This window comes from Panthera leo, chromosome D2 (genome assembly GCF_018350215.1).
Source record: "Panthera leo isolate Ple1 chromosome D2, P.leo_Ple1_pat1.1, whole genome shotgun sequence".
In the NCBI taxonomy this organism is placed as follows: domain Eukaryota; kingdom Metazoa; phylum Chordata; class Mammalia; order Carnivora; family Felidae; genus Panthera; species Panthera leo.
Window position 1 is genome coordinate 56,688,863 of NC_056689.1, and position 13,535 is coordinate 56,702,397.

At 34.4% G+C, this 13,535-nt stretch overlaps 1 protein-coding gene across 13 annotated transcripts in view; it reads left to right on the plus strand.

Moving 5' to 3' along the window:
- R3HCC1L (R3H domain and coiled-coil containing 1 like) overlaps positions 1-13,535 on the plus strand; it is a 108,823-nt gene that overhangs the window by 44,754 nt on the left and 50,534 nt on the right. Inside the window, exon 3 of one of the 13 annotated variants that reach the window (XM_042908598.1) lies at positions 125-204. The exons of 11 other annotated variants lie outside the window; for them this stretch is intronic. The gene's annotated coding sequence lies outside the window, so the exon portion shown is untranslated. Of the gene's footprint in view, positions 1-124; positions 205-13,301; positions 13,459-13,535 lie in introns of those variants that run through there. One more of the 13 variants, XM_042908597.1, reaches the window with a different exon arrangement.

The following is a 13,535-nucleotide window of genomic DNA, read 5'->3' on the forward strand; positions in this document are numbered from 1 at the left end:
AGTTTTTAAATATGAAACCATTTCTCTGCTGTCCAAGTATAATTTTTTATGTTATTATATCACACACAAGTGTCTCTGTGTTGTGTTTAGGTCAAGCATATTTTAAAGTGAATCTCTTTTGCAGAAGGACATTTCTTGGTTTTTCATTTGTGGAAATGTGCTCAACCATGGAAATAGAGGACCTTAAAGGTGTGGAAAGATTAGGTATAGTCCCAATTTTATTATTTTGCTAAACACCTGTAAGGTGGTATAACCTTCTGATGTTTTACTCATGTTTTACTTTCCGTTTTAGCTTGCTCTACAACAAAAAATCCCCATCATTTGACATAGAGAATGTTTTCTGTGCCTGCTGTGAAAATTTCTGACATGATTATGCTGTTTAGAATAGTATTCTACAAATTCAGTCAGTAAAACAACTTAGTGAATAAATTGATTTTAAGTTATAAGAATCTAAATTTTCTTCATTAAGGTAAAATAAAATAGATTAAAAAAATAAGATCAGTGCAAATAGTAAAGATATTAATATGGGACTTTTTGTCAGTCTCATCTATGTATGTGAATCTGTACTGTGTCATGATGTGAAAGGTCTTGAACTGGAGTACAGGAAAAAATTTGAAGAAAACTGGCTTAGCAAGTCTAACAGGAATCTGTGCTCATAGCAGATAAGTCTCATTCACAACGCTTTTTAAAAACTTTTAGGTCTAGAAAAATATGCAGCAGTATGTTAATAGTGACTATTTAAGGTGAGGATACAGCTTTTTTATTTGTAGGTTTATTTTATAATGCTTTTGCATTAAGGAAAATACAAAAAAACACCTTACTTTTTTAGTTAGCTTTATACTTTATTAAATATTTTCTTAAAATGAGATTTTCTTCTATCACAGACCTTTGAGCCATCTATTATCTTCAAAAAAGTAACCTGTTTAAAGAAATCCCCCTTTTTTTTTCTTTTACTTAGAGACTTCATTCTGCAGATAGTAGCCCAGAGTGACCTAGATAAAGAACTTTGTAATCTAGTTTTGTTATCAGAACACTGAACACTCTATAAAAGTTTATAAATGAATACTAACTGCTACATTCCCAAAATCATCATCCAGTGCTGCAAAGTTATATATGCCCATTGCTGAAAAAGTAGAATTTATATGTTTGTGACTGAATTCAAATGACTGAAGAACTGATTTTGTACAGACTTGAATGAATCCTGAACTTTGCTAAGGTACAGGTAACTTTTTTTGTTTTTACTTCATTGCTGAACTTTTATTTATTTTTAAATTTTATTTAAATCCAAGTTAGTTAACATACAGTGTAATAATGATTTCAGGAGTAGAATTAAGTGATTCATCACTTACCTATAACACCCAGTGTTCATCCCAACAAGTGTTCTTCTTAATGCCCATCGCCTTTCTGGTCCATCCCCCACCCAGCACCCTTCCAGCAACCCTCAGTTTGTTCCCTGTATTTAAGAGTCTCTTATGGTTTGTGTCCCTCTCTCTTTTTATCTTATTTTTCCTTCCCTTCCCCTATGTTCATCTGTTTTGTTCTTAAATGCCACAAGAGTGAAGTATTTTATCTTTCTCTGGCTTATTTCGCTTAGCATAATACACTCTGGTTCCATCCATGTTGTTGCAAATAATAAGATTTCATTCTTTTTCATCATCAATTCATATTCCATTGTGTGTGTGTGTTTGTGTGTGTGTGTGTATAATGTATATATATAGTACATATATATACATAATATGTGTATATAAGTATAAGATATATGTATTATATTTTTATACCACTTCTTTATCCATTTGTCAGTTGATGGACATTTGGGCTCTTTCCATAATTTGGCTATTGTTGATAGTGCTGCTGTAAACATTGGGGTGCATGTGCCCCTTTGAATCAGCATTTTTGTATCCCTTGGATAAATTCTAGTAGTGCAGTTGCTGGGTTGTGGGGTAGTTCTATTTTCAATTTTTTGAGGAACCTCCATACTGTTTTCCAGAGTGGCTGCACCAGTTTGCATTACCATCAATGGTGCAAAAGTGTTCCCCTTTCTCCACATCCTCACCAACATCTGTTGTTTCCTGAGTTGTTAATTTTAGCCATTCTGACAGGTGTGAGGTGGTATCTCACTGTGGTTTTGATTTGTATTTCCCTGATGATGAGTGATGTTGAGCATTTTTTCATGTGTCGGCTGGCCATCTGGATGTCTTCTTTCAAAAACTGTTTATGTCTTTTGCCTATTTCTTCCCTGAATTATTTGTTTTTTGGGTGTTGAATTTGATTAGTTCTTTATAGATTTGGTACAAGTAACTTTTAGGAAAGATGTTGAATATGTGAACTTGATCTTTGTAGAAATACCGAGGCTCAAGGTATCTTAACTATCCTGAGGTGAATAATTGAGCACTTCAGAATATCACATTCTACTTAACACTACCCTTGTGTTTCTAACAATGACAGAAGAAGTATTGATAGATTTTCTAATCTTATAGTTGCTAATTTTTTGCTCCAGAATTTGAAAATTATTGTAAATGTGGCTTTACTACAATTGACTACCCATCCTGCTCACCATAATTGGTTTCTCCTTTCCTGTTGTTGGATCATTGTTTCTTACCTTGTATTTGTGTTCCCTAACCCATTCCAGAAGGTATTTATCTCTTCAACTCAACTGAAACCTTTGCAGTGTCACCAACAACCTCTTTCCTGCCAAGTCCAGTTGAAGATTCTCAGTTCTTCCTACTTGACCTTTCAGCATTTAATACAGATGACTGTTCTTGCCTTTTAAAATATTTTCTTCGCTTGGTTTCTGGGATACTACATGCTTCTGTTCTTCCTGTTTTCTTCTTCATTCTCCTTTGCTGGCCACATCTCCTCTTCCTGACATCTAAAGGTTGTAGATGGTTCAATCCCTCTGGCCTCTTTCTCTGTTACCGCCTAGGTGGTCTTACTCTGTTCCTTGGCTTGAATCTTTATGATGATGACTCCTAAAATTTTATCTCCCAATTCTTGCACCTCCCTGAGCTTTAGACTTGTATTTCTGATTGCTTCCTTAGCAACTGCACAAGATGTCCAACAAGTGTTCAAATTTAAAATGCCCAAATCACAACTCTTGATTCCTCTTTTCCTGTTTCCTTCCCCCAGTCTTCCCTATCTTAGTAAATGTAACTGTCTTCATCCAGGTTGATGAGACCAAAACTCTCCCAAGTGACTCCTCTTCCCTTCACGTCCCATATAGTTATCCCACCAAGTTTTTGTTAGCTTTGCCTTCAGTGTATATCATTAATCTGGCTACTCTTGTGACCTCCTCTTGAAGTAGACATGCTGCATACCTCATAGTTCTTAGACTTCTTTTAAAAAAATTTTTTTTCAATGTTTATTTTTGAGAGCGAGCGAGAGAGAACGAGAACGAGCAGGGGAGGAGCAGAGAGAGAGGGAGACACAGAATCTGAAACAGGCTCCAGGCTCTGAGCTGTTAGTACACAGCCCAACGCGGGGCTCGAACTCACAAACCGTGAGATCATGACCTGAGCCAAAGCCAGACGCTCAACCGACTGACCCACCCAGTTGCCCAGGTTCTTAGACTTCTTTACAGATTTTCCTTCTTCTGCTCTTACCGTTTGTAGGCAGTTGGCTCACCTTTTTCCCAGAATGATCTTTAGCAAAGTTAAGTCAGGTCATGTCCTCTTGCTGAAACCTTCTAGTGATTTCTCAAAATATTCAAAATAAATTCCACATTCCCTTGGCCTGCAGGCCCATACTTGTTCTGGCCCTTAGCTGTCTCATAGTGCCCCTTCTTAACCCTGTTGTTACCAAACCTGTTTTCCTGTTATTCCTTGAATGTTTCAGGCTTGTCTTGCCGTAGAGCTTTTTGCACTTGCTCTTCTTTTTCCTAACATTCTCTTTTCCCCGGGTAATTTGTGTGACTCAGTTCACCTCAGGTATTGACTCCTCAGAGTGGTACCCCCTGCTTTACCGTATAGTTTTCTCTTCTAAAATAGCAACACACCCCATCACTCTGTGTCTCTGTCCCTGCTTCATATTACTTCATCACATTTATCGCTATCAGACATTATGTGTTGAAATGTTTATTTTTTGTCTCCATCATTACAGTGTAAGGTCCATGAGGCCAAAGACTTTGCTTTGTTTCATTGTTGTGTTCTCAGTGCCTACGATGGGACTCGGTACATAATAGTGTTCAGTAAATGTTTGTGGAGTGAATAAATGAATGGAGCCCCAATTCATTTGGGGAGGTTAGGGGTGTATCATCTGTTGAGAAGTCTCACTTGTCATGATTGAACCAGGTATTTATTTAGAGTCAGATGTAGTGCTGTAGCATTGTAGATACAAAGATAAAAAGATACTAACCCTACACTGAAGGAACTTACTGTTCAGAAGAGAGCCAGATATGCAAACACAAAACTGTAAAGCAATATGATAATTGTTTTAATGAAGGTATATGTAAAGGTATATAGTGGGAACTTACGGATAGTACCAGAGCATATCAGGGAGAGTCAGTGACAAAGTTACAGAGGAGGTAACCTTTAAGGTGAGAGTTGAAGGACAGGTAGGAGGCCATCAGGCAAGCATCTAACAGAGATGTAAGTCACAGAGGTGTGGGAAGGCAGCTGGGCATGATTCTGGTACTGCTAGGAGTTGGAACTGATGAAATAACAAAGTCTGAAATTAGGAGTGGCTGGAGATGAAATTCGGCACATAGGTAGTTTTAGGGGTGGCAGGAGAGTTAGATCACCTAGGGCCAAATACGCTATGCAAGATACTTTAAAGTTTGTGATAAAGAACCACTGAGGAATTTTGAACAAGGAAATGACCAAGTCTAATTTGTGTTTTAGAAAATTACTGGAAGCAGCGTAGAAGTAGAATGAACAGGGCTTGGTAATTGATTGAAATGTCAGGAATAATGACTTCCAGGTTGCTGGTGTGAACAACTGGGTTGACAGTGATACCATTCCCCCAGCTGTGAAACTGGGGAGGGAAGAGCAGTGAATCTGAGAGGATGGCTAGAATTTAAAAGTACAGTATATAATAATTTTAGTGCTCAGGAGTCTGTTAGTTTACTTGTGTCACTTAATATATTTTGTATATTACATTTAATTATGAACGTTATTAAACTTCTAAGATATTTTTTATTTCTTACAAATGGACATATATGATGCTGAACTGAAGGATGTTGGCATCTCTTAGTTTTGCCAGTTTGCAAGTAGACCAAAGAGAATAAGAATGCTCTTGACAGAATAGTAAAACAAAGGAAGTTGTTTTATTAATATGCAAAGAAATGATTCAAAATGTAGGCCCTTGACAGTTTTAAACATACATGAAAAAATGCTCTTAAATTTGAGTTGAGGATAACTTTTACTACAGTTATGTTTTTTAATCAGTTTTATTTTCTGATTTATGAAATATAAGTAGACTTTACTTATTTTGATGCTTTTTTTTTAATCATCATGAACTTACAAAACATTAAAGTGTTTTTGTCTGTGTCAGAGATAAGCTTATCTACACATTTATATTTTAGTTGATTTCTTGGTTTAGTATATTTCCTTGTTGTTGAAAGTGGAAAATTCTGGAACAGGCAAGATATAAGAGGAAAAGCACACTGTGTTTGTTCTTGTGGTGTTAAGGATATGGCAAAATCTTAGCCGAGTGCTATCACATTACATATGTATCATAGACCACAAATGGGAGCCACATATGTAATTTTAAATTCTCTGATAGTGGCATTTAAGACTACAAAAACAGATGAAATTAACGTTTTTTATTTAACCCATTGTATTCAAAATAGTATCACTTCAACATATATAAATTTAAAAATATTAATGAGACATTTTATTTTTGTTTGTCTATTTATTTATATTTTTGGTGTACCGGGTCTTTGAAATCCAGGGTTTATTTTACATGCACAGCACATCTCAGTTTAGTCTGGTCACTTTTCAAATGCTCAATAGCTACATGTCGCTGGTGGCTATGTATTGAATGGTGTTGTTCTAGATCATTCCTAGACCAAAAGGTAGAAGTTACTCAGCATTTTGCAACATTTGAGGGTATCTTTCCAACATCAAGTAATTTATGTACTATGTGTTTTATTTATTATACTGTCAGGTATATTAAAGAGGCCGCTCTTTTCTCCATGCATCATTTTCCTACTTACAGTACTTTTGTCCAATAAAGGTCTGTTTATCAATTTTCATTGCCTTTTCTTTCTCCTACAGCAATTTATGGTACTGACCTCTTATACAAAAATGATAGCATATCGTTAAATTTTAGGGATTTTGTTTTTAATTACAAAAAATACTACATTTATTGTAACAAACTTCAAACAATACAGAGTATATGTATAAAAAGATAGTTAAGTAATCCCTAATTCTTTTTCATCTTTCATTTTCTATTCTCTGAGGTGTAAACCACTGTTTTCAAAGGACGATATCCTATCTGTTCTTAGGAATATACATTTATGAGAAATTCTTAAAGTGAGGAAACTGATACTTGGGAAATACCTCTTAAAGTGGACCTATTTAAAATGAAGACTAAAGCTTCTTAGTAATAAATAAAAGATTTGTTTGGGACAATTTTCTGAAATAAAAACATTTATTTTACCACATATTTAGTAAAATTTGGGTTTTAATTATGGCTGTGCTAATTCTCAATTAAGAAGGAATGATACATTGGTACAATTTTTCCACTAAAATTGTGTGATAGTCTGATAGCATCCTTCACTTTGTTTGACTTTCTTAGTATTTATCATACAGACTAGACTAGTGCATCAGTTTTAGGAAAACTATTGAGAGCTTTAGCAGTTTCTCAAGGGATTTTTCGTAATCCTTTGACGTTTCCTTTCTTGTTTTTTATTCTGTCATCATCCTTGATGCATTCCGTTTTTCAGTTGTTACTGGTTTGATTCAGCCAGATCTACATTCCCCAAGGGTTTTGCTGTGGAATGAGTACTTCCTTCAGCATTATTTTCATAGACTTCCTGAAATCCTACACTCTTTTCAAGATTTGTATTTTCACTTTACAATTGAGTTGCATTGTGTTTAGTTTGTATTTTTGGGTGTTTAAAACATTAGACTGTTAGTAAGAGGTAGATAGGCAAAACCAGGATACATAGTTGCAGTAGTTGTTAGTGTTAAGTAGAAATGGATCTTATAGGTGGTCAAGGCACATTTGAATATTATTTTATTATAAGGGCTTTTGATTCTCTCTGCAAACTTGTAACTTAAGGAACTGAACTGCCTGTTTAAATAATAGCTTTTATTGAGACTTTACCATGACTGGAAAATTTGTATTCATGTATCATTTTATTTAACCTGTTCAGTGTGCCTATGAAATAAGCCTGTTATTATAATACCTCATTTTATGCTTTGAGTAAACTGAGGCTTACAATGGTAACTTTTGCCCCAGTAAAGTTATTTGTCTAATAAGGTAAGGGCTAATCAAGTGTGGAGCTGGGATTCTAACCCAGGAAACCAGCCCATATTGACTGCTCACTCATGTACACGCACACACACACACACACACACACACACGTGCAAAAAAAAAAAAAAGAGGATTGAATTGTAATTTTCTTTTTTTAACTTAGTATTATGTTTTGGATATAGATTCATTGTATGGATGGGCCATAATTTCAAGGAATTACCCCTGTTTAGATTGTTTGCAGTTTTTGTTTATTTTTTATTTTGCTAATGTTGCTGTTCTTGATAACTAAGAAGCTTAGATTATAATAACCGTGTGGGAAATAGAGGAGAGGAGGCATTGGGCCTGGGAGAGATGAGCTAGAAACTGGGTTCACTTCCTAAAGCCTTAACTTCACAGAGTTGTATCCCACTCAGAGGATGTACTAGGAAAAAAATTACTCAGTGTTACAGAAAGAAAATAAGGAAGCTTGTCTATTTTCACCTGGGTTCTGAGTGAAGGGAAAAAGTGTTCTGAGATTTTGTAGCTACTGTTTTACCTCCATGTGGTTTGTGTTTCATACATAGAATTTTACTGAACAGTCCAGAAAAATCCAACTCTTAAAAATAGACATTAATGTAGAACCAGTTCATAAAAGAACACTTACAGTCTGGCTGAATGAAATTCCCACAGATAAAGCCCCACTGAGGTTGAGCTCACCACCCACCCAAAATTACCAAAAGAAGAAGAAGAAGAAGAAGAATCATGCCAAGACACATCAGAATTAAATCCTCAAGAATTTCAGAAAGTAGAACTATTACATAATAAATATTTAATATTATAATAAAAATTGAAGTATAAAACTATTACAAAAGTAAATGCCACAATTGTAATAATAAACATTAAAAAATAAAATGGAAATGTTAAAAATGATTAAAGGTAAAAAGAAAACAAGTATCAGAACAGTATCAACACAACTATTAAAAAAGCATAAGACCAGGGAGATCAGGGGAGGGTGGGGATAAATAGGACTTATATAATAAAACCTTAGTCATTAAAATGTAAAAACTGATAGGATAGGATAAAATGCAGAATATGCAAATTTGAAGAGAAAACTAGTGATGTGGAAGGTGAATCTGAAGGTATTGCCCTGAATGAATAGAATTGGTAAAAGACTCAGAGATAAAATACTCAAATTCAAGAAGCACAGTGGTGTTCTAGTAGAAAAATAATACTAAACATGCACTTAAAACACATAGTAGACACTTGAACACCAGGTACCTAAGAGAATATCAAGAGAATCACCAGAGAAGAAAGAGATTACCTACAAAGCAATGACAGACTGACAACAGATTTCCTAACAGTAACAACAGAAGTCAAATCTATTAAAGGATGGGAGCAGTGGAAAGATATTTTCAGACAAAAACTACAAGTACATATGGAAGATAGTGTGAAATGAAAACACCTGTACAGTTGTTTAGGAGACAGATACAAATAATAGTTAACTTTAGGTATTGAGAGAAGCACTCATGTTAAAATGCTAACAGACTAGAAATAAGAGTATGGAGCCTTTTGAGCAGTAGGGAAACAAACAAACAAACAACTTGGTCAATCTTAAAGTAGGGAAATAAGAAAACTACAAAAGTAGGATAAATGGAAAGGAAGCACAAAATAAAAAGGTAGAAGTACTTCCAGATATATCTATAATTGTAATAAATATAAATGCACTAAATTTGACAATTAAAAGACTGACATTGACAGAATAGGTAAAGAATACACAGTTCAGTTGTATGCTGTTTGCAAGAGATGCGTCTAAAGCATGGTAACAAGTTGAAAGTAAAAGGACAAGAAATGAAAGCTGCCATAGTTAAATTACTTTTAGACAACATAGACTCTAGCACCCCGGCCCCCAAATTCAGCAAGAGAAGAGATTGCTGCATAATGGTGAAGAGTAACAGTTTATCAGGAAAATAGAATAATTTTCAATTTAAGTATCAGGTAACATCAAAAAATGATATAAAAGTATAAAAATTAATATACAGACTCAAACCAATAATTCCACAAATATAGGTATTTCACAAATACACTCCAATGATTAATTAAGCAAACAGACAATAAGATATGATTTGAACAATACTTTAATAAACATGATTTAATGAACACACACACATGTAACACCCATGATTAATTAAGCAGACAAACAATAAGTAAGGTTATCATTTGAGTATGTGTGTAATCACTGTTAACATTACAAAAAGGAGACAATCAGACATTATAGCTCTCTGATGTGATGTAATAGGAAGCGCATAGTTGGATTTAGACATATTCTTGCTATAAAAAAAATTAAACCCAAATCCTATCAAGCCTCTAGATCACCACTTTTTAGGAAGTACAGAGACTATTTATAAGAGTTTATTGGACAATACTACAAGAATGCAGTCAGCAAACTCCACAGAATGTGAGAAATTCTATAGGACAAATAACCAAGTTTCTTTAACAAATGAATGGCAAGATAGGAAAACATAAACAGTTTGATTAACATCTATAAATTAAAAGACCAGTGTGTAGATCTTTTGGGATCCTGATTTTAACAAATCAAGTGTTCAAAAAAACAAAAAACAAAAAACAAAAAACAAAAACAGTTGGCCTCAGAAGTTGAGCACTGGATATATAATGATTTAAGGAATTATTTCTCTCTCTTTTTTTAAGTTGTGTATGGTTTTGTTAAAAAAAAAAAGAAGTCAGTCTTCTAAAGACAGATACTGAGGTACTTAAGGATAGAATGAAATAATATTTGGGACTTTAAAATAATCCAGTGAGGGTGGGAATATATGCACAGATAACATGAAGAAACAGTGGCTCTGATTTGAAGCTGAGTAATGGGTATTTGAGAGTCATTATAAATATTTTCTAATACGTGCTTGAAAATTTTTGTCATGCAACAGTAATAACAGCAACAACAAAAACTTTAGAATATAGCTAATTAAGTCACTAGCTCAGGAAGTTAATAAAAAAAAAATGGCATTATCCTAAAGAAAATTGAAGAGATTGAGATGAGAGATGAAGGCAGAAATTAATGATATGGAAATGATACAGAGAAGATCCTCTTCCTGTTTATTAACATACATTAGTTGTGCCTTGCCTTCTTCCCAAAGGATTTTGAGATCCCAAAAGGGATAGAGAAATAAATGTTACCAGACATCTGGGATGGATTAATCATTCATTGTATTTGTACACCAGACTTAATTCTGTGTTTTCTGGAAAAGAGCAGAAAGGGACATATTTGCTATACCTGATAAAGGGACTGTGTAACTTTGAGAGACATGCTGTTTTCCCTTCTATTTTATACATGGGAGATGGGATAAGATGGTAATTACTTTCAACTTTGGTTTGCAAAAGTTAGAAAATGTTTTGCAAGTGGACATTTCCTGTATCCACCAGCTGTGAAAATCAAGATTTTTAACTTAGAAAATCTAATCTTAGCTTTTGTAGTGAGTGAAGATACATAGTTTACTTTTGCTTTCAGAAAAATGCTGAGGATTTACCGGTAAACGTGAGGGAACTTGCAGAGTTGGAAGATCATTTTGCAACCATTATACTAAAGATTGGGTCAGATTAGACTTGTTAGTGGATGCTAAATCTAGGGGAAATTTTGATGAGGAGTAGGATATTTGTATGCTCTTGAAGTGTTACTCCACAGACTGCTTTTAGTTGCAAGGGAGAAAATACACAGTAATTATACAGTAGAGAAATTGGACAGTACCTTGACCAGGTACTCAAAGCTAAAGTCACCATTGAAGGACAGATGGGAATCATGTGCCTCCAGATGTGAGGCTCTGAGAAGGACACATGACCATCTATGTACTATTCTGGCCGAGAATGTATAACCTCAATCCAATCATGAGGAAACACCAGATATTTCCTAACTGGGGGGTGTTCTGTTAAAAAAAGGGTGGGAGAAGGAACAGTGTTCCAAATTGTCAATGTCCTAAAAGACAATGAAAGTCTGTGAAAGCATTCTAGAAGGTAGGAGGCTAAAGAGACGTAACTAAATGCAGTACCTGATTGTAAACCGGATCCAGTATTGGAGACGGAAATATACTAAAAGGTCTTTAGTGGGTCAGCTGACAAAATTGGGATATGTATGTTTGATTTGATAAAAGTATCCATGTTAAATTTGCTGACATGATAACTGTATTAAAATTATCAAAGAAAATATGCCAATTTATAGGAAATATACTCTGAAGTATTTAGGGATAAAGGGCCATGATGTCTGTAATTTGCCCTCAAAAGGTTTAGAACAAATATTTGTGTGTGTGTGTGTGTAAAGAGTGGAAACGTGTACGATTGCAAATGATAAAACAAATGGAGTAAAAATAACAAATCTGGGTAAAGGATTGCAGGGTGCTGTTTGTAGTATTTTTGCTTTTGTAACTTACCTGTAAATTTGAAATTATTTCCAAGTAAAAAGACCAGATATATGCTGTTGTTATGATGCATTCTAATGAACAAAGTGGTAGTGCTTAATTTGTTCTTGAAGAATGAACAGTTAACATGCCCATTAGGCAGTTTCTCTCAAATATCCTCTGTCTCTAGTGAGCCATTGGTAAGTACTGGATCAAATCAGTTCATGGTTGAATTATCCAGTGAGTGCCTTAAGTGCCAGTATTCTCTATTGTTGATTGAAGAAGGATCCATATGTTTTATATACCGAATGTGGGCCAACAGCATTAAAATTCTGTTATAAAAATTGTAAAAGCTTGATTTGTTCTATGCTAGTTTACCTATCATGAAGATGGGACAGAGAGGTACTTAGAGGAAGTTACTGATTATTTTCTCTCAAGAAATATTTGAAACTTTAGAAGCAGTTGGACAGGTTCTCACAAATGATCCTAGTCTTCAGAAGTATAGGATAGAAAAAAATGATTTGGCCTAAAATATTTGAAAGGTGTATATTAGCAGTTAACTGCCCACCATCATAAAGGAATCTTAAGTTTTTGTCTCCTTCAGAAAATATAATTTTCTACAATATAATTGCATGCTGATGACCATTCCAGAATAAATTGCAAAGTACACCCCAAATAACCTGCCTGTTAAGAAGAAAACTGGACCAATAAAAAGCATTTAGAACATTGTAAAAAAGTTAAAACCATATTAAAGAGCGAAAGAAAACATCAAGTGCTATTAGTAAATATCTGGGTGGGAATTTTTTAATCTAAGACAGATTTAAAAACTTGTGTATGCCCGGCATCCCTTCTCCCCTTGTTAAAGGCCTTTCTTGCCTACAGTTGCAAAAAAAAGTTCACAAAAAACATAACAGGGCTTTAAACTGATTTGATATTATCTTAAAGGTCCACAAGATGGGGATGCTCCTCTTTTTTTCTATGTCTGTGAGAAATTATGAAAGAATTGTTCTAGCCAGTGGTGTATTGGAGAATCTCATACTGGTCTGAGAGCTGATTGTTAAAGTTTTAGGAATTTTGCAAACTGGTAACACAGCCATCATTAAGAATTAAATTACATAGCTTATTATTAAATAAATGGCATTAAAAAAGGTAATCAATATTTAAAATTCACTTCCTAATTATTTTACTATGATTTATGTTCTTGAAGTTATTTATGAATATCGAACCTTTAGGTTGAGCTACTGTATCATGGCGTGTTACTGCGTGTCTTTCCCCAATTCCATTTTCAGTGAAGTTACATCGATAGCTTGGAATTAGCTACGGTAGGAATATTTACATCACAGAGTTAAGCAAATGCCATAAATTGGGGCTTGATTTATTGTTTATTGCTTGTCTATATGTAAAGTGATGGAGAAAATGCTAATAATGCAAACTTAAAGTGTCAGGTCTTTATCTATTACATTGTACATAGCTCAAAAATTGAGAATATATTTTGCATTTCAGAAATGATTATTCACTTCAGCAAAGAAGTTACTCACATTGTTGACATCATTGATGCGAGTGAAAATATCAACCAGTCCTCTGAATTACAGTGGAAAGCTGGTTGCTAAACATTTACCAGCACGTTGCTGGTCATAGCCTAATTGAGTTTGGTGTTCCGGTAAGAAGTGGGTGGTATAAATTTCTTATACTGTTTTCAGCTTTAGGAAATCGTATCATGACATGTGGGCATTAACT